The sequence below is a fragment of the Thalassophryne amazonica genome, chromosome 12 (assembly GCF_902500255.1).
Source record: "Thalassophryne amazonica chromosome 12, fThaAma1.1, whole genome shotgun sequence".
Taxonomy (NCBI): domain Eukaryota; kingdom Metazoa; phylum Chordata; class Actinopteri; order Batrachoidiformes; family Batrachoididae; genus Thalassophryne; species Thalassophryne amazonica.
Genome location: NC_047114.1, coordinates 28,015,903 through 28,036,690, shown reverse-complemented (window position 1 = coordinate 28,036,690; position 20,788 = coordinate 28,015,903). Strand labels below are relative to the sequence as shown.

Genomic DNA, 20,788 nt, shown 5'->3' with positions numbered 1-20,788 from the left:
CTTTAAGCACCAACACGCGACAGACGTCACATTAACGTGTTGGTTTACATAATGAATGACTGAACCAATCAGTGTTTAGCAGAGGCACTTTTACCCAGAATCCTTTGCGATCTGTCTGTTTGTTACAAAACCTCAGAATTAGTGCATTATTCAACATTAAAAGATATATGTTATATTTTAACTTTGTACAAATGACAGAATTGACATTAATGGAGTTATTCTATCGGTATTAATGTTATTTATAAATTAAAACCATAACTCAGCACTCAGCCAAGCACATACACCAAATGTCTGAATTTGCGGTTCCTCTCGTACTGAGCAGGATTACTATTGAAATAACACATCATCAGTAGGGTAAAACTAACCTGTCTCACGACGGTCTAATCCCAGCTCACGTTCCCTATTAGTGGGCGACTTTTACTTCCTCTAGATAGTCAAGTTTGATCGTCTTCTCGCCGCTCTGCCAGGGCCGTGTTCTGACCCCAGTGGGGCCGATCCGAGGACCTCACTAAACCATCCAATCGGTAGTAGCAACGGGCGGTGTGTACAAAGGGCAGGGACTTAATCAACGCGAGCTTATGACCCGCACTTACTGGGAATTCTTCGTTCATGGGAAGTAATTGCAATCCCCAATCCCCATCACGAGTGGGGTTCATCGGGTTACCCGCGCCTCTCGGCGAAGGGTAGGCACACGCTGATCCGATCAGTATGGCACGCGTGCAGCCCCGGACATTGGCTTCTCTTCATTGGCTCCCTGTTAATTCCAGAATAGAATTTAAAATTCTTCTTCTTACTTATAAGGTTTTGAATAATCAGGTCCCATCTTATCTTAGGGACCTCATAGTATCATATCACCCCAATAGAGCGCTTCGCTCTCAGACTGCAGGCCTACTTGTAGTTCCTAGGGTTTGTAAGAGTAGAATGGGAGGCAGCGCCTTCAGCTTTCAGGCTCCTCTCCTGTGGAACCAGCTCCCAATTCGGATTAGGGAGACAGACACCCTCTCTACTTTTAAGATTAAGCTTAAAACTTTCCTTTTTGCTAAAGCTTATAGTTAGGGGTGGATCAGGTGACCCTGAACCATCCCTTAGTTATGCTGCTATAGACTTAGACTGCTGGGGGGTTCCCATGATGCACTGAGTGTTTCTTTCTCTTTTTGCTCTGTATGCACCACTCTGCATTTAATCATTAGTGATTGATCTCTGCTCTCTTCCACAGCATGTCTTTTTCCTGACTCTCTCCCCTCAGCCCCAACCAGTCCCAGCAGAAGACTGCGCCTCCCTGAGCCTGGTTCTGCTGGAGGTTTCTTCCTGTTAAAAGGGAGTTTTCCTTCCCACTGTCACCAAGTGCTTGCTCATAGGGGGTCGTTTTGACCGTTGGGGTTTTTCTGTAATTATTGTATGGCTTTTGCCTTACATTATAAAGCGCCTTGGGGCGACTGTTTGTTGTGATTTGGCGCTATATAAATAAAATTGATTTGATTTGATTTGATTACCTCTGTTGTTCTCTGCATTGGGGTCATCTGTCAAGCCATTACAATGACGAGTGCATGTAAATTTCTGTCCACAGCTATACGTGTATGCAGAGAATGATTGATGTTAAAGTGGTGAAATAAAATCATTGTTTTTCCAAACACAATAAATTATCTAACTGTCAAAGCAGCAATTATCCTAATGCATTTTTTTTAATGGAGAGCAGCTGTGGTTGATATTGTTGGTATGATGACTACAAATACTGCTGCACTATTATCTAATAAATATTGCAAACTCCCAGCACCATGTGTCACCTCAGTACTTTACCTCATGATCCTGAACTTGACCTGAAAAAATAAATAAAGAAATAAATAAATAAAGATAAAACACAAACAGCATTGTCAGAGTTTCTAATTAGCAGTATGTGAAAATGGCAGAGATCCCTGGCACTGACTTTTAGGAGTCACACTGCAATAGTACACCCCCAGCTGTATTTCCTCTGGCACAGGCTTTTCAGTTTTGTTCTCATATTTCGTAATTATAGTACAAACCAAATCACCATTGAAGTCAGTAATTTGGTGTCGACATCGCCTCTGCTGTTCACAGACTTGGCAGCGAGCTGTCTGTTAAGCATGTTTGTATTGTCACAACAGTTATATCTGCATGTTTGTGTTGGAATATCAGTCCTGACTCTCATGATAAAAGTGTTTAATATTTCACAGCCACCTGATGCATCCCGTTATCATGGTTGGCTCACCATATGGGGGGGGGCAGTCATCTCCAAATGAGACAGAGATAATGAGCACAAATGTCAGAGCACTTAGCGATAAAATGAGGAGAATTTTATTCAAACATCCCTCCTCTGCCAGTTCTAAAATCCTCTTTGACTGCCACCACCACCTCTTGACATACAAGATAATTGGAGTTCAGTTTTAATGGCCATTCATCCCATTAGAGTACAAAGAGACAACCATCTACACCAGGCTGTGACTGTGGAACTTCAGACCCAGACTGACCTGGGATTTTTCAGATGGATAACCACAACACCACCCTGTTCATTTTGTGTCAATCTCCAGGTCCATAACAATTTATCAGAGTAAATGACAGGTTATGGCACAAGATGTGGTCAGTAAAGCATTTGACCTGCATTAAGCACCAGGTCAAAGATAATGTCCACACAGGCTTTAGATACATGCACAGGGTTATATGCACATGGACGCATGGACCTGGACACATGCCCCCAGACGTGCACATGGTCATGCACATGGACCCATGCACACAGACAAATTATAATAACTTTATTATATTTATTGCACTTTTTAGCTCCAAGTTGTAAATCACAGTACTTTCACAGCTACAATTACAATTTTATTGTAACAATAAAAATTTAAATGTAAGTTCATAATATAAAATATATCACACTATATAAGCAATGCCAGTTAAATACATACAAAAGATGTCCCACTCATAAATTATATGTTAAGGAGAACAGATATGTCTTCAGTACGCAGGTAAAAGTCTCAAAAGAATCAGACTGCCTTACCCCAACTGGCATACTGCTCCATAAAAATGATGCTCGGTAACTCACATTCTTCTTTCCTTTAGGCACACGCAGCAATCCTGCATTTGAGAGTGAAAGCGCACGGACCAGTATATAAGGATTTACAAAATCTACTACAGGGCTGACTAAACTTTGTTGAACCAAGATCTACTTTTAAAGTTGGGTGTACCAAGCTATATCCAAAGCCATAGCATAGCCACAATTTATTGTGCATCAATATAATAATCACAATTTTCTGGCACAAAGATAAAGTTTTAACAATAATAATACATTATTGAAGTAAATATGCATGGTTCAAAGAATAAGCACAAGTAAGCCTAGAACTGACCCGTAACAACATAATACAAACAATCCAAAAACAAACAATGCTTAATTCAAGTTGGAAAAGTTGTTCCCTACCTTAGTGGGACTTTTGGCACTGAGAGGAGGAAGCTAGTCTCTCATAGTCCAGACAGTAGGAGCTGAGTGCCAGCTGTAAGCAGGCCAGAAGGTGGTCATCAGTCATGGTGGATCTGTATTTTGACTTGATGATTTTCATGTGTGAAAAGGCAGACTCACACTAATATGTTGATTCAAAACTGCAGTCAAATTCTGTGCAAGTAGTCTGAGTTTGGGGTACTTCTCTTTCTACATTAGATTCCAGAATTGGACATTATTGTCAGGTGTTGCTCTGGATTTGAGCTCACTGTCATTTTTCAGTGTGAGGATCTCCATCTCAATAGCACAGCTATCCAGGTTGAAGAGTGATGCCACTTTGGACGATATACAATCCACATCTATATTCTATAAACAGAGAACAGGCTCAATGGAAGCAAAGTCAGTATGGTAAATGGACTGCTTTTCCATCAGCATCAGATGCTCAAAGTGCTTTACAATTATGCCTCACATTCACCCCGATGTCAGGGTGCTGCCATACAAGGCGCTCACTACACACCGGGAGCAATAGGGGATTAAAGGCCTTGCCCAAGGGCCCTTAGTGATTTTCCAGTCAGGCGGGGATTTGAACCCATGATCTTCTGGACTCAAGCTCAACACCTTAACCACTAGACCATCACCTCCCCATCACCTGATCATTTTAATGTGTACTCTCAAGCTCCGCACAGTATTTGCCCTGATGCTTATGTTTGTGTCCATGTGTGGAAATTTCCACAGATCACACTGTTGCAGCCTGCTTGATAGTAGGTGTAACTTGCTTTTAAACATGTTCACAGAGCTGAGCATGTTGATGATGTGTTTGTCTACCCTGCAGCTCTAGATTCAAGTTACTGACCTTGTCAGTCAGATCAGTAAAAAAGGCTAAATCCAAGAGCCACTGACTGTCTTCCAGCTGTGCATATTCAGTATGGTTTGAATGTTTCAGAAATTTTTTAATTTTGGGTAACAATTCAGAAAACCACTCCAGAAATTTGCCTCTGCTGAGTCACCTAACGTCTGTTTGCAGCAGCAGATCTGTGTGCTGCACCTGTCTCCTGCAGCTGTGTATGAAATAATTGCCTCTGCAGATCTGTGTGTTGGGAAAGTGTAGTGACACGGACCCACAACAGGGGGCGTAAATGATCGGACAATGAAAGAGTCGAATATGAACACTTTACTGTTGTGAAAGAGCACAACAAAAACACAGAGGATTACAGAATTTGAGCAAACAGTCAATCCACAAAGGTGACGTGTGGGCAGGCTCGAGGATAGAAGACATCTGTCCTGAGAAGAACCGGAACCACACGATTTCCTCCGCCACCGAACCCGGAGAATACTGGAGCCACCAAGTTCCGAGTCCCCAGGTGGCCACCGTCTCCGAGTGTCGGATCTGGTACTGCTGGCGAGGAGCAAAAACAGTCAGATGTGTTATGTGTCGGACGCAGCTCGGAGAACCGACCAGCGTTTGAAGGACCCAGTATGAAATAAGCAGAGCACGGTACAAAGGCTAACTGAATTTAATACATAACAGTGATACAAAAATAACAGAAAGTGCGGTCTGGCGTGGTGCGCTCCCAGCAGCGCTAACGGTCCGGAGCCAGAAGCTGTTCGGACCCAAGGACCCCGCCGACACCCCCCAGGTGGCCGCAACAAACCGAGTCTGTGAAAGAAGGAACCATTATGTGAGTCCACACTCTACACACAGAGAGAACACTTAAAGGTGTACAAACAGCAAACACTTCCTGGCTTGATTACTAATCAGCTTCCCAACCTGCAGGCATGGAACATCCAGTTCACAAAACTCCACTGCAGTGGAAGCCGATACATGACTAACATACAGCTCAATATAATAAAGGTGTGAGGGACACCACATTTACTGACTGTATAAATGTTAGTCACAAAATCTAACGTACCTCAGGAAGTGTGCTGACAAGCGTGAGACCTCACCCCCTCCTCTTTCACAGACCGTGCATCAAACCCTGGACGTTCTCTGCATCCACTGATGATGAGATGGCTCCCGAGACGACGATCTCACCCGTCTGGTCACAAGGTCGAGTCTCTGGCAAATACACACTGTATACTCCAGTCTTAAATGCCACCATGTTCCAATCCATATAGATGCACCTCAGCTGTGAGTCCTGACGAGCCGCAGGTGATCAGGGTGAGGTCCTGATAACCTCAGCAACACAGCCACTCAGTCCCAAATGCAAGCCACCTGGAAGGAAAAACAAAAGACAGAAACAAAAAGGCAGCCAGGCCCCCCAGCCATACAACAGTACCCCACCCTCACGGGAAGCCTCCCGGCGACCACACAAACCTGGCCCAGGAGAAACACCCCCCTCCAGGGACCATGGCTGGAAACTGCATCTGCATTCGTCTTCCAATAGAATGGTTGATGTCCTCTCCTCTGGCTGCATCCTTGCCTTTGTTTCAGTCAGTCACTTAGCACAGGTGTGGCCAGGAGTTCTTAAACCTGTGCAGTCAGCCTTTATCCAACCATGTGCGGTCAGTCATAAAACAAAAAAGACAAACACAAACAACCAAACCACCCCCCCCCCCCTCCCCAGGGGACCGTGCTATCAAACCCCGGGATGAGGAGAAAAGAAAAACCCCAAACTTAAGCTTACAAATAAAAGCGCTAAAACACCCCCCCCCCCCCCCCCAAATGACATGTAGGGACCAACACCCCCAGAGGACTTCCCGCCAGCTCCAGGAGTAATAACCACAGCCGAGGTCCCTCTGGGATCCAACGTCACCCACGGGGACTCCCAGCGCCTCCCAGAGGACCACTCGTCAACCCCAGGAGACACCTCCCCTCACGACCAATGGACCCAGCCCCGGCCGTCTATGGCTAGATGGACCCACAGCCCTTTCCCCCCCAGAGGACACCACAGTCAAACCCTGAGGGCGGAAACTGGGGGGAAAACACCCCCCCCCCCCCCAGGTGCAGAGGTTACCTGGGAAACGCCCAGCATAACCACACTGCACCACTCCAGCAACGCCGACACTACGGCTCACACGGCTGGAGCCAGAGGAGAAGAGAGGGAACAAAAAGAAAATACCCCAAACCCCCCCTCCCTCCCGGTGCAGAGGTTACCTGGGAAACGCCCAGCACAACCTAACTGCACCACTCCAGCAACGCCGACACTACGGCTCACACGGCTGGAGTCAGAGGAGAAGAGAGGGCATAACAAAAAACAAAACAAAAAAAAGAAAGAAAACAGAACAACCCAAATACCCCCCCCCCATGACCCCCCAGGGGACCGTCCCATCAAACCCTGGGAGGTGAAACTGAAAAAAAAAAATAAAAAGAAAGACTAACAGACTGACATAAGGTTGCTCGGGTCCTTTTTTTTTTTTTTTTTTTTTTTTTTGGCAGAACTGCAAGGTCACGCCCCCAGACACTAAATAGTGTAAAACAAAAAATAAAAACCCACACAAAAACCACCCAAAAAACACCCACACAAAATGAACTAACACAAAACAAATAAGTGATTTATACCGTCAAGCTCAAACAAATGGAACACACCTGTTCCAACTTAAGAGCTTGACGGTAATGTGACTCAGTCACCAACAGAGGGAGCCAGAGTGCTAAAAATAAAAAAACCCCTTTGGTGACAGAGAAAACAAACGAGCTGCTTTTCTGTGCGCAGCTGTGAGCAACACACAACCAAAAATGTGATTCAACTAAATAACACCGGAGCTGATACAACAGACGCAGTAGTTATCTTTATCCGGGGAAACGGGGCTACAACTGTAACACAGGAAGCTCAGCAACCCGTGCCACAGAGCTCCGCCGTGCGCGTGCACCCATTACAGACACACTCTTGCAGCTCCCGTTTAAACCTCTTATCCGGTCGGAGCGTGACGCGAAGCCGTCGCCAGTCACACTCCACCACGACCCACGGATAAGGCACAAACACAGGAACACGGCTGCAAGAGAGCACAAATCAGTATTCAGTAATGGGTCTCAAACACGCACCATCCGGGCGGAGAGCACCCGCAACTGAACCCGGATAACTACTGAACGTCTGCTGCCGCCTTCCCGGCGCGTTACCGTCTCTGCTACCGCTGGGTCCGTGATGTTTGGCCAGAGACTACTGTTATGTGTCGGACGCAGCTCGGAGAACCGACCAGCGTTTGAAGGACCCAGTATGAAATAAGCAGAGCACGGTACAAAGGCTAACTGAATTTAATACATAACAGTGATACAAAAATAACAGAAAGTGCGGTCTGGCGTGGTGCGCTCCCAGCAGCGCTAACGGTCCGGAGCCAGAAGCTGTTCGGACCCAAGGACCCCGCCGACACCCCCCCAGGTGGCCGCAACAACCGAGTCTGTGAAAGAAGGAACCATTATGTGAGTCCACACTCTACACACAGAGAGAACACTTAAAGGTGTACAAACAGCAAACACTTCCTGGCTTGATTACTAATCAGCTTCCCAACCTGCAGGCATGGAACATCCAGTTCACAAAACTCCACTGCAGTGGAAGCCGATACATGACTAACATACAGCTCAATATAATAAAGGTGTGAGGGACACCACATTTACTGACTGTATAAATGTTAGTCACAAAATCTAACGTACCTCAGGAAGTGTGCTGACAAGCGTGAGACCTCACCCCCTCCTCTTTCACAGACCGTGCATCAAACCCTGGACGTTCTCTGCATCCACTGATGATGAGATGGCTCCCGAGACGACGATCTCACCCGTCTGGTCACAAGGTCGAGTCTCTGGCAAATACACACTGTATACTCCAGTCTTAAATGCCACCATGTTCCAATCCATATAGATGCACCTCAGCTGTGAGTCCTGACGAGCCGCAGGTGATCAGGGTGAGGTCCTGATAACCTCAGCAACACAGCCACTCAGTCCCAAATGCAAGCCACCTGGAAGGAAAAACAAAAGACAGAAACAAAAAGGCAGCCAGGCCCCCCAGCCATACAACAAGATGTGGGTGCGTGCACACCCAGAAACAACAATGGTGGGAATTCCACCTCCACCTCTAATACACACTCGTGCAGCTCCTGTCTAACCACTTATCTGGTTGGGGTGTGAAGCGAAGCCGTCGCTGATCACACCAAATGCCAATCTCTCAGATAAGGAACACCACAGGAAAGCGGCTGCAAAAAGAGTTCAGACTAAGACACAGTTTAGTGTTAAGGCTGAGAATAAATAAATGATATCTCGGCAACGAGGTGGAGATGACGTCCGGTTTTTATGGAGTGGAATGATGAAGTGTAGATGGATGACAGCTGTCATGAGATAATGAGTGACAGCTATCACCCCCGGCTGTGTCCGTGGTGGCAGCGCCCTCTCGTGCCTGAAGCCCGCACTTCAGGCAGGGCGCCCTCTGGTGGTGGGCCAGCAGTACCTCCTCTTCTGGCGGCCCACACAACAGGACCCCCCCTCAACGGGCGCCTCCTGGCGCCCGACCAGGCTTGTCCGGGTGACGGCGGTAGAAATCGGCCAGGAGGGCCGGGTCCAGGATGAAGCTCCTCTTCACCCAGGAGCGTTCTTCGGGTCCATACCCTTCCCAGTCCACCAAATACTGGAACCGCGGGCCCATTCGACGGGCATCCAGGAGCCGGCGCACTGTCCAAGCCGGCTCCCCGTCGATGATCCGGGCAGGAGGCGGTGCCATACCGGGAGCACAGAGGGGTGAGGTGAGGTGTGGTTTAAACCAGGAGACATGAAAAACAGGGTGGATCCGCAGTGAAGCCGGGAGTTGGAGCTTCACTGCAGCAGGACTGAGGATTTTGAGGATCTTGAAGGGTCCAATGAATCTGTCCATCAGTTTGGGTGAGTCCACCTGCACGGGAATGTCCTTAGTTGATAACCACACCTCCTGCCCGGGCTGGTATGCAGGGGCCGGGGACCGCCGGCGGTCTGCATGGGTCTTAGCCCTCGTCCGGGCCTTCAATAAGGCAGAATGGGCGGTGCGCCACACCCGACGGCACCTCCGCAGGTGGGCCTGGACCGAGGGCACACCGACCTCTCCCTCCACCACGGGAAACAACGGGGACTGGTACCCCAGACACACCTCAAATGGGGAGAGGCCGGTGGCAGAAGACACTTGACTGTTGTGTGCATACTCGATCCAAGCCAGATGGTTACTCCAGGCCATCGGGTGCACGGATGTCACACAGCGGAGGGTCTGTTCCAACTCTTGGTTGGCCCGTTCTGCCTGTCCATTCGTCTGTGGGTGGTACCCGGACGAGAGGCTCACGGTGGCCCCCAGTTCCCTGCAGAAACTCCTCCAGACTTGAGAGGAAAACTGGGGACCACGATCCGAGACTACGTCAGCTGGTATCCCGTGCAGACGAACGACGTGGTGGACCAGGAGGTCAGCAGTCTCCTGGGCCGTTGGGAGCTTCGGGAGGGCCAAGAAGTGGGCCGCCTTGGAGAATCGGTCCACTATCGTGAGGATGGTCGTCATGCCCTGGGATGGCGGGAGGCCCGTGACAAAATCCAGGCAGATATGGGACCAGGGGCAATGAGGCACCGGGAGCGGCTGGATAAGTCCTTGGGTCCTCTTATGGTCTGCCTTGCCCCTGGCACAGGTGGTGCAGGCCTGGATATACTCCCGGACGTCGGCTTCCATAGACGCCCACCAGAAGCGCTGCCGGACAACTGCCACGGTCCTTCGCACCTCTGGATGACAGGAGAGCTTGGAACCGTGACAGAAATCCAAGACTGCAGCTCTGGCCTCTGGTGGGACATACAGATGATTTTTTGGTCCAGTTCTGGGGTCCGGGTTCCGTGCCAGGGCCTCCCGGATGGTCTTCTCCACGTCCCAGGTGAGGGTAGCCACGATAGTGGACTCCGGAATGTTGGGCTCCGGTGGATCCGACAGCTCAGTTTTGACTTCGTCTTCGTGTACCCGGGACAAGGCATCTGATCTTTGGTTCTTGGTCCCGGGGCGATAGGTGATCCGGAAGTCAAAACGCCCGAAGAACAGTGACCAGCGGGGTTCAGCCACTTGGCGGTCCTGATATACTCCGTGAACGGCACAGACGCTCCCTCCAACAGGTGTCTCCACTCCTCAAGAGCCTCTTTCACCGCAAGGAGTTCTCGGTTGCCGACGTCATAGTTCCGTTCAGCCGGGGTCAACCTGCGAGAAAAGTAGGCACACGGGTGAGAACCTTATCGGTCTCTCCGCTCTGGGATAGCACGGCTCCTATCCCTGAGTCAGAGGCGTCCACTTCAACCACAAACTGGCAGCCAGGGTCGGGCTGCACCAGAACTGGTGCAGTCGAGAACCGTAATTTCAACTCCCTGAACGCGGCTTCGCACTGATCCGTCCAGGTGAAGGGGACTTTTGGAGAGGTCAGGGCTGTCAGGGGGCTAACTACCTGACTGTAGCCCTTAATGAACCTCCTGTAGAAATTTGCAAAGCCGAGGAACTGTTGCAGCTTCCTACGGCTTGCTGGTTGGGGCCAATCTCTCACCGCTGCAACCTTGGCCGGATCAGGGGCGACGGAGTTGGAGGAGATGATAAACCCCAGGAAGGACAAAGAAGTGCGGTGAAACTCACACTTCTCGCCCTTCACAAACAGCCGGTTCTCCAACAACCGCTGCAGGACCTGACGTACATGCTGGACATGAGTCTCAGGATCCGGAGAAAAGATGAGTATATCATCCAGATATACAAACACGAATCAGTGCCGGAAGTCCCGCAAGACGTCATTAACCAAAGCTTGGAACGTCGCAGGGGCATTAGTGAGGCCGAACGGCATGACCAGGTACTCAAAATGACCTAACGGGGTGTTAAATGCCGTCTTCCACTCGTCTCCCTTCCGGATCCAAACTAGGTGGTATGCATTTCTAAGATCGAACCTGCTGAAGATTTTGGCTCCATGCAGGGGCGTGAACACTGAATCTAACAGGGGCAACGGATATCGATTGCGAACCGTAATCTCATTCAGCCGCCTGTAATCAATGCATGGACGGAGTCCGCCGTCTTTCTTGCCCACAAAAAAGAAACCTGCACCCATCGGGGAGGTGGAATTCCGGATCAGCCCGGCAGCTAATGAGTCCCGGATGTAGGTCTCCATTGATTCGCGCTCAGGTCGTGAGAGGTTGTACAGCCTGCTGGACGGAAACTCAACGCCCGGAATCAAATCAATGGCACAATCATACGGATGGTGCGGGGGAAGGGTGAGTGCCAGATCCTTGCTGAAGACGTCAGCAAGATCGTGGTACACTGCTGTCAGATTGGGAGGGACTTTCAGGGACTTAAAAGCCTGTACCACAGGCTTTTAAGGTGGCAGTAATTAAACCATTACTTAAAAAGCCATCACTTGACCCAGCTATCTTAGCTAATTATAGGCCAATCTCCAACCTTCCTTTTCTCTCAAAAATTCTTGAAAGGGTAGTTGTAAAACAGCTAACTGATCATCTGCAGAGGAATGGTCTATTTGAAGAGTTTCAGTCAGGTTTTAGAATTCATCATAGTACAGAAACAGCATTAGTGAAGGTTACAAATGATCTTCTTATGGCCTCGGACAGTGGACTCATCTCTGTGCTTGTTCTGTTAGACCTCAGTGCTGCTTTTGATACTGTTGACCATAAAATTTTATTACAGAGATTAGAGCATGCCATAGGTATTAAAGGCACTGCGCTGCGGTGGTTTGAATCATATTTGTCTAATAGATTACAATTTGTTCATGTAAATGGGGAATCTTCTTCACAGACTAAAGTTAATTATGGAGTTCCACAAGGTTCTGTGCTAGGACCAATTTTATTCACTTTATATATGCTTCCCTTAGGCAGTATTATTAGACGGTATTGCTTAAATTTTCATTGTTACGCAGATGATACCCAGCTTTATCTATCCATGAAGCCAGAGGACACACACCAATTAGCTAAACTGCAGGATTGTCTTACAGACATAAAGACATGGATGACCTCTAATTTCCTGCTTTTAAACTCAGATAAAACTGAAGTTATTGTACTTGGCCCCACAAATCTTAGAAACATGGTGTCTAACCAGATCCTTACTCTGGATGGCATTACCCTGACCTCTAGTAATACTGTGAGAAATCTTGGAGTCATTTTTGATCAGGATATGTCATTCAAAGCGCATATTAAACAAATATGTAGGACTGCTTTTTTGCATTTACGCAATATCTCTAAAATCAGAAAGGTCTTGTCTCAGAGTGATGCTGAAAAACTAATTCATGCATTTATTTCCTCTAGGCTGGACTATTGTAATTCATTATTATCAGGTTGTCCTAAAAGTTCCCTAAAAAGCCTTCAGTTAATTCAAAATGCTGCAGCTAGAGTACTGACGGGGACAGGAAGGAGAGAGCATATCTCACCCATATTGGCCTCTCTTCATTGGCTTCCTGTTAATTCTAGAATAGAATTTAAAATTCTTCTTCTTACTTATAAGGTTTTGAATAATCAGGTCCCATCTTATCTTAGGGACCTCGTAGTACCATATCACCCCAATAGAGCGCTTCGCTCTCAGACTGCAGGCTTACTTGTAGTTCCTAGGGTTTGTAAGAGTAGAATGGGAGGCAGAGCCTTCAGCTTTCAGGCTCCTCTCCTGTGGAACCAGCTCCCAATTCAGATCAGGGAGACAGACACCCTCTCTACTTTTAAGATTAGGCTTAAAACTTTCCTTTTTGCTAAAGCTTATAGTTAGGGCTGGATCAGGTGACCCTGAACCATCCCTTAGTTATGCTGCTATAGACGTAGACTGCTGGGGGGTTCCCATGATGCACTGTTTCTTTCTCTTTTTGCTCTGTATGCCACCACTCTGCATTTAATCATTAGTGATCGATCTCTGCTCCCCTCCACAGCATGTCTTTTTCCTGGTTCTCTCCCTCAGCCCCAACCAGTCCCAGCAGAAGACTGCCCCTCCCTGAGCCTGGTTCTGCTGGAGGTTTCTTCCTGTTAAAAGGGAGTTTTTCCTTCCCACTGTAGCCAAGTGCTTGCTCACAGGGGGTCGTTTTGACCGTTGGGGTTTTACATAATTATTGTATGGCCTTGCCTTACAATATAAAGCGCCTTGGGGCAACTGTTTGTTGTGATTTGGCGCTATATAAAAAAAATTGATTGATTGATTGATTGACTTTGACCTCCTCCTTAGCCTGTAAACCGGGAGGAACCGAGGATCCTAAACACACCCGATGGCAGGTTTCACTCCACTGAACCACCACCCCAGACGGCCAATCAATCCGGGGATTGTGTTTCAACATCCAAGGGAAGTCCAAAATCATGCGGGAGGTAGAAGGAGTCACAAAAAACTCGATCTCCTCCCGATGATTTCCAGACACCACCAGAGTTACAGGTTGTGTCTTGTGCGTGATTAAAGGGAGAAGGGTGCCATCTAGTGCCCGTACCTGCAATGGCGAAGGGAGTGCCACCAGAGGGAGCCCTACCTCCCTAGCCTGTCTAGCAGATTCCCTTCTGACCCCGTGTCCACCAGTGCTGGGGCTTTAAGGGTTAAATCCCCGCTCAGGATTGTAACTGGGAGTCGTGTGGAAATATGTGTATGTCCCACGTGAATGTCTTGGCCCACCCTAAGCCCAGTTTCTAGGGGCGGGCGTTGGTGTTTAACCACTTGGGGCAGTCTCTCTGCAGATGCTCACTCGAGCCGCAGACAAAGCACTCCCCGCGGGCCAGCCTCCTCTGTCTGTTAGGTGGTCTAAATGTGGCCCTGCTCGTGTCCATAGCTTCGTCAGCAGGGGGAGCTGTAGCCACACGGAGCGTTGAGGCTGTGGAGCGTGGGGAGGGCAGAACCTTTTCAGACCCGGAAGGGAGAGGGACGGCGCGTGCCCGGCCACGTCCTTAGTCTCGCTCCCGACGGCGTTCCTCTAACCGATTGTCTAACCGTATAACGAGATCAATGCACCCATCTAAATCCCGCGGTTCTTCCTTGGCTACCAGATGCTCCTTCAGGACCGACGACAGTCCGTTTATGAAGGCGACGTGGAGCGCAACGTTATTCCAGCCGGACCTTGCAGCCGTGATGCGGAAGTCGACTGCATATTCGGCTGCACTCCGGCGCCCCTGTCTCATTGACAGCAGCACAGTTGAAGCAGTCTCTCCTCTATTAGGGTGATCAAAAACCGTTTTGAACTCCCTCACAAACCCAGTATAAGTGGTAAGGAGCCGTGAATTTTGCTCCCAAAGCACTGTAGCCCAAGCGCGTGCCTCACCACGAAGCAAGTTGATTACATAAGCCATCTTACTGGCGTCAGACGCGTACATTACGGGACGTTGTGCAAAGACGAGCGAACACTGCATAAGAAAGTCCGCGCACATCTCCACACAACCTCCGTACGGCTCTGGGGGACTTATGTATGCTTCAGGGGATGGTGGGGGGGGGGGGGGGGGGGGTCGTTGAACGACCAGTGGAACGTCTATATTCTGCACCTGGTCGGCAGGAGGAGGAGCTGCAGCAGTGCTCTGAGCGCGCGCTTCCACCTGCGCGGTGAGAGCCTCCATCCTGCAGTTAAGGATGACGTTTTGCTCGGTCATCAAATCCAACCGAGCGGTAAAGGCGGTGAGGATTTGCTGCAACTCACCAATCACGCCTCCTGCAGACGCCTGTGCACCCTGCTCTTCCATTGGTTGTCCAACAGATGGTTGACGCCCCTCGGGATCCATGACGCTGGCCGAGATATCCTGTTGGGAAATTGTAGTGACACGGACCCACAACAGGGGGCGTACATGATCGGACAATGAAAGAGTCGAATATGAACACTTTACTGTTGTGAAAGAGCACAACAAAAACACAGAGGATTACAGAATTTGAGCAAACAGTCAATCCACAAAGGTGACGTGTGAGCAGGCTTGAGGATAGAAGACGTCTGTCCTGAGAAGAACCGGAACCACACGATTTCCTCCACCACCGAACCCGGAGAATACTGGAGCCGCCAAGTTCCGAGTCCCCAGGTGGCCACTGTCTCCGAGTGTCGGATCTGGTACTGCTGGCGAGAAGCAAAAACAGTCAGATGTGGGTGCGTGCACACCCAGAAACAACAATGGTGGGAATTCCACCTCCACCTCTAATACACACTCGTGCAGCTCCTGTCTAACCACTTATCTGGTTGGGGTGTGAAGCGAAGCCGTCGCTGATCACACCAAATGCCAATCTCTCAGATAAGGAACACCACAGGAAAGCGGCTGCAAAAAGAGTTCAGACTAAGACACAGTTTAGTGTTAAGGCTGAGAATATTACCTTCACAGGTAGATGATATCTCGGCAACGAGGTGGAGATGACGTCCGGTTTTTATGGAGTGGAATGATGAAGTGTAGATGGATGACAGCTGTCATGAGATAATGAGTGACAGCTGTCACCCCCGGCTGTGTCCGTGGCGGCAGCGCCCTCTCATGCCTGAAGCCCGCACTTCAGGCAGGGCGCCCTCTAGTGGTGGGCCAGCAGTACCTCCTCTTCTGGCGGCTCACACAACACTGTGGCTTCCATGAACACTTATTTCACAATCTCACCATCCTTTAAAGTTCTCTTTCTTTTTGCAAAACATGACTAACATGATAAGAAGTGATGGTTGCAGCCTTGCAGGCAGTGTTGAAATGTAACAAAACAGAAATACTTTGTTACTGTAATTATGTAGAATTTTGACGTATCTGTAATTTACTTCTTTATTTACATTTCTGGTGACTTTCACTTACTCCACTACATTTTCTCAGTAAAATGTATACTTTTACTCCTATACATTTCCTTTAACCATCTTCATTACTCATTACTACAATATAAAAGTAGAAGAAATTTGATTGGGTGATGCCTGTTTGCACAAGTCAGCCGTAACGCCGTATCGGGAAGAGATATACAGTCCTCTACAGCCAGTACACAGGGATACGCCTCAGAAGAACAACTTTCACCCCTGCAGCATTAAGTGCCATGTTTGACATAAAACAAGATTAAAAGACAAAAAAAAAAAAAAAAAGATGGCAGGTTGAATCTGCGCCCCCGCTAAGGAAGAGGAAGACTGTGGAGGGTGAAACGGGGACATCTGTGCTCTGGACTCCAAATGCACACACACTAATGCACACACACATACACATGGATCGACTCCCGCTGGAGCGGCACACACCATCTGCGTTAACACACACTTAAGGGTAAAACGTCAGTACCGACAAAATTGGCCAGCATGGCTGTTTCATTTTATTTATTTTATTTGAAATCTTTGCAGAGAAGTGCTGTGTAAAAGCAGTGCCATGTTTTGGATTCGAGATCGCAAACAGCACCACGTTTGGTTGCTTTGCAGTGGTTGGTGGTGGTGATGCTGGCAAAGTTGTTGTTGTTTTTTCCTTAAATTTGGCACAACTGGGTAGCTATAAATGATGACTGTTTTGTTTCACAAGAACCTGGCTTTCTTTTTGTGTCACTGTTTCAATCTCCAATCGTTTTGGATTTTACCTGACAGCAGAGACAGATCATGGGGCACCAGACACGTTCTTGCCTATCTCGGCTTTCAATGCTTACCAGCCCAGTGAGTATAAGAGACATTGTGGAGAGCTGGGCATGTCCCAACTTGTCCCCTGGCACTCCGAAATGGAGGTGTTCCTTTGTCTTGCTCAATCAGCGAATCGGTCGTGACGCGCGAAGCCTCCGTGTGGCTTTCCATGACAAAATCTCTTATTAAAAGTGAAATCTGCCGGAAAATGGCTGATGTCCAGCTCTTGTGATAACCAGAGAAATTGCTCACGACGGTCCCAGCTCCACACAGCGATCCGTTTAGAAATGATGTGGTGTTTTCTGCCTCTCAATGGCGGCTCGGAGCACAGCGCACCATGCGCCATTGTGGGGCATCCTTAAATCTGTAGTAACACTCCTTATTGTCTGTGAAGCCCGTAAAATTTTCACCGAAAGCCAGATAAATTTTTCGAATGGTTTCCACCTGCTTGTCTCTAACAGTTTCTGAAAAAATTCTGATGGAAAAAAAGCCCAAATCATTCCGCCATTTCCTGACAATGAAAATCTGACGAGGGGGCTGGACCACTCCTCCCATAAGGCGTGCTCACAGGCGAATGACGCAACCGACAGGCGTGGAAAAACTCACGCATGCGCACGAGGGTTCAAGCTTGGCTGACATAAAAACATATGAATCAAATCCATATTTTTTTTGAAAAAATAAAAAGGTACGATACTTTTCTCACAGACCTCGTACTTATGTACGTGTGATTTCTTAGTTTTTATTTTTAATAAATTTGCAAAAATCTAAAACAAAACAAAACAAAACTTGTTTTCACATTGTCATTATAGGGTATTTTGTGTAGAACTTTGAGGGGGAAAAAATGAATTTCATCCAATTTGGAATAAGGCTGTAACATAACAAAATGTGGAAAAAGTGAAGCGCTGTGCATACTTTCTGGATGCACCGTATGGCATCACTTCCTGTTGTGCTATGGTTACTACTGTATAGATAGAGTGGGTGTGCATACTTTCTGTCAGTAACTGCATAAAAACTATTTTCAGCTTTAAAATTACATACAGGTGAGGACCAGTCAATGTCTTCTTTTGGGCCATGTTAGTATATTTTACCATGACAATAACATGAAATACAGACAAACAGGACTGAGAGCATGGTGATTAAACACCAAATACTGGCATCTTGCAGTTATCTTGTGATACAGGATACTCGCAGCCACTGGAGGCCACCATTGCTGGTTTAATAATGTGATTAATAATATGATAGCTTGATTGGTCTCTCTGGCACTGTTCTAAAATGGTTTCATTCTTATCTTACCAGTAGAAAATTCTATGACTGTTCTTCTGAAATTTGTATAATTTTTAATGTTTGTATGTTACCACTGGGAAACATAATCAATAGGCATGGCATAACTTTCCACTGTTATGTGTTGTGTGGGCCGCCAGAAGAGGAGGTACTGCTGGCCCACCACCAGAGGGCGCCCTGCCTGAAGTGCAGGCTTCAGGCACGAGAGGGCGCTGCCGCCTACAGGAACAGCCGAGGTGACAGGTGTCACTCATCAACTATGACAGCTGTCACCGATCATCTGCATCTCACCTGAGATAAAAGCAGGATGACACCTCCACCACATCGCCGAGATATCGACTTCTGCGAGAGGTAACATTCTCAGCCTTAATCTGTGCCGTACTGCACTGTGTGTTTCTGATCTTTGTACAGGAGGTTTCAGTCATTTGTGTCAGCGGGAAGCTGAGCTGGTCGGTAACGACAGGGTGACGGATCGCACCCTTCATGATCAGTGAGACAAGTGACTGTTCAGGTTCTGTAAAAGACTGTGTTTCATATTTTCGGAGGTGGAGGTGGAATTCCCACCATTATTGTTACGGGGTGTACACACACCCACACTTGACTGTTTTTGTTCTCCGCCAGCAGTACCAGATCCAACACGCTGAGACGGTGGCCACCTGGGGACTTCGGGACTTGGCGGCTCCAGTATCCCTCGGGTTCGGTGGCGGTGGAAATCATGTGGTTCCGGTTCGTCTCCAGACGGGCATCTCCTATCGTCGAGCCTGCCCACACGACACCTTCATTAATTGATTTGTATTCATTCTGTAATCTGCTGTGTGTGGTTGTGACATTCACAACAGTAAAGTGTTCTAATTTGACTTCCTCTATTGTCTGTTCATTTACGCCCCCTGTTGTGGGTCCGTGTCACTACACTTTCCCAACAGTTATGCTGATGATACACAGCTGTACATTGCTGTGTTTCCTGAAGACCCAGGGCATATCGAGGCCTTTTTTTAAACTATTTTAGATATTAAGTCATGGATGGGAGAGAGCTTTCCACAGCTTAACCAGGACAAAACTGAAGTGCTGGTTACCAGTTCTGAAGCTCAGAGACAGGTAAAGTCATTGCAAAACTGAAAACTCTGGTTTTAAAGCTATGTCAACAAGTTAATAATCTAGGAGTTAGCCAGAGGTGGGCATCACGGTGGCTTAGTGGTTAGTACTGTTGCCTCACAGCAAGAAAGTCATGGGATCGATTTCCACCCTTTCTGTGTGGAGTTTTCATGTTCTCCCCATGTTTGCGTAGGTTCCCTCTGGGTGCTCCGCCTTCCTTCCACAGACAGACTTTCATTTCCTTCCACATCTAAAGACATGTAGGTTAGATGAATTGGAAACTTTAAAAATTGTCTAGGTCCCCCTTGTAAGACCCCCATCACACTTACGAGCCAAGCCGAATCACGCAGAATGTCAAAAAAATCCAGGACTTGTGCCACATCTGGGGGGAATAAGAATTGCGAAGGACAGCTGTCCGAACACCCAGACTGCGCTCCGCCCCACCCAAACGGATTTGTGCATGTGCGATGTGCATGAGCCTCCAGCGCGGTACAAATGTTGATGGAACACATTAGCATCACCCACACAGCTGTCAGAATGCAGTGACAATATGGCGAATGCACTTACATTGCTGTACAAATGAGGTTCCAATTGCGGGTGGAGGAAATACAATTCAGCAGCACTCGAACTGTGCTCATGGTGCATTCAGGCGCATTCGGGACATTCGGCCGGACGTGATCAGAATGTCACAAATGCCTTTTTCACGCCGTCCAACTGTTTAAAATGCAGTCAGACAGCACTTCAACTGCCCTTCGATAGTTTTTCCACTTCTCCTGCGCCACAAATGTTTTGAAATTATTCGAGGTGGCTGCACGACTGGGTCCGACTGTTTAGACTGCACTCAGATTACTATCCGATGGCCGCAATGCACTTCGACACCTCCAGAATGTGGGTGGAATTTTCCTTCAGACGGAATTCGGGCTCCTTCGACCGTCTAGTGTGATGGGGGATAAAAGAGATCTCATCTCAATGGGACTAACCTAGTTAAATAAAGATTAAATGATATTAAAATTTAATCCCAGCTTCAGTGAGTAAAGGTCCTACCACAAATTTGTCCATGCACTGTCTAAATCATCTGATTATAATTTGTTAACTCAACAAGCAGAGCTAATTAGTGAAATCACCTCTTTTAGTAAAATATGGTCGGACTTTACTCACTGAAACTGAGATTACCCACGTCTGAAACTATCTTTGATGCAAATCTCAATTTTGTACAGCTTTAAAAATGTAACGAAAACTGCATTTTATCACATGAAGACCATTCTGTTATGTGTCGGACACAGCCCGGAGAACCGACCAGCGTTTGAAGGACCCAGTATAAAATAAGCAGAGCACGGTACAAAGGATAACAGAGTTTAATAAACATAACAGTGATGTGATAAATATAACAAAAGAGTGCGCGGTCTGGCGGGGTGGATTACGGTGCGCTCCCAGCAGCACTAACGGTCCGGAGCCAGAACCAGTTCGGACCCCAGGACCCGCCGACACCCCCCCAGGTGGGCCGTGACAAACCGAGTCTGTGAAAGAAGAAATCAT

General features: G+C 47.8%; 1 long non-coding RNA gene across 1 annotated transcript; it reads right to left on the bottom strand.

Annotated features, from left to right (window-relative positions):
• Window positions 1-610: 610 nt before the first annotated feature.
• Window positions 611-20,436, bottom strand: LOC117521949. The gene is made up of 3 exons (XR_004564095.1): window positions 20,426-20,436; window positions 16,785-16,790; window positions 611-736 (listed from the first exon to the last, which is right to left on the bottom strand). It is a non-coding gene; the product is annotated as an uncharacterized LOC117521949 (long non-coding RNA).
• Window positions 20,437-20,788: the final 352 nt, after the last annotated feature.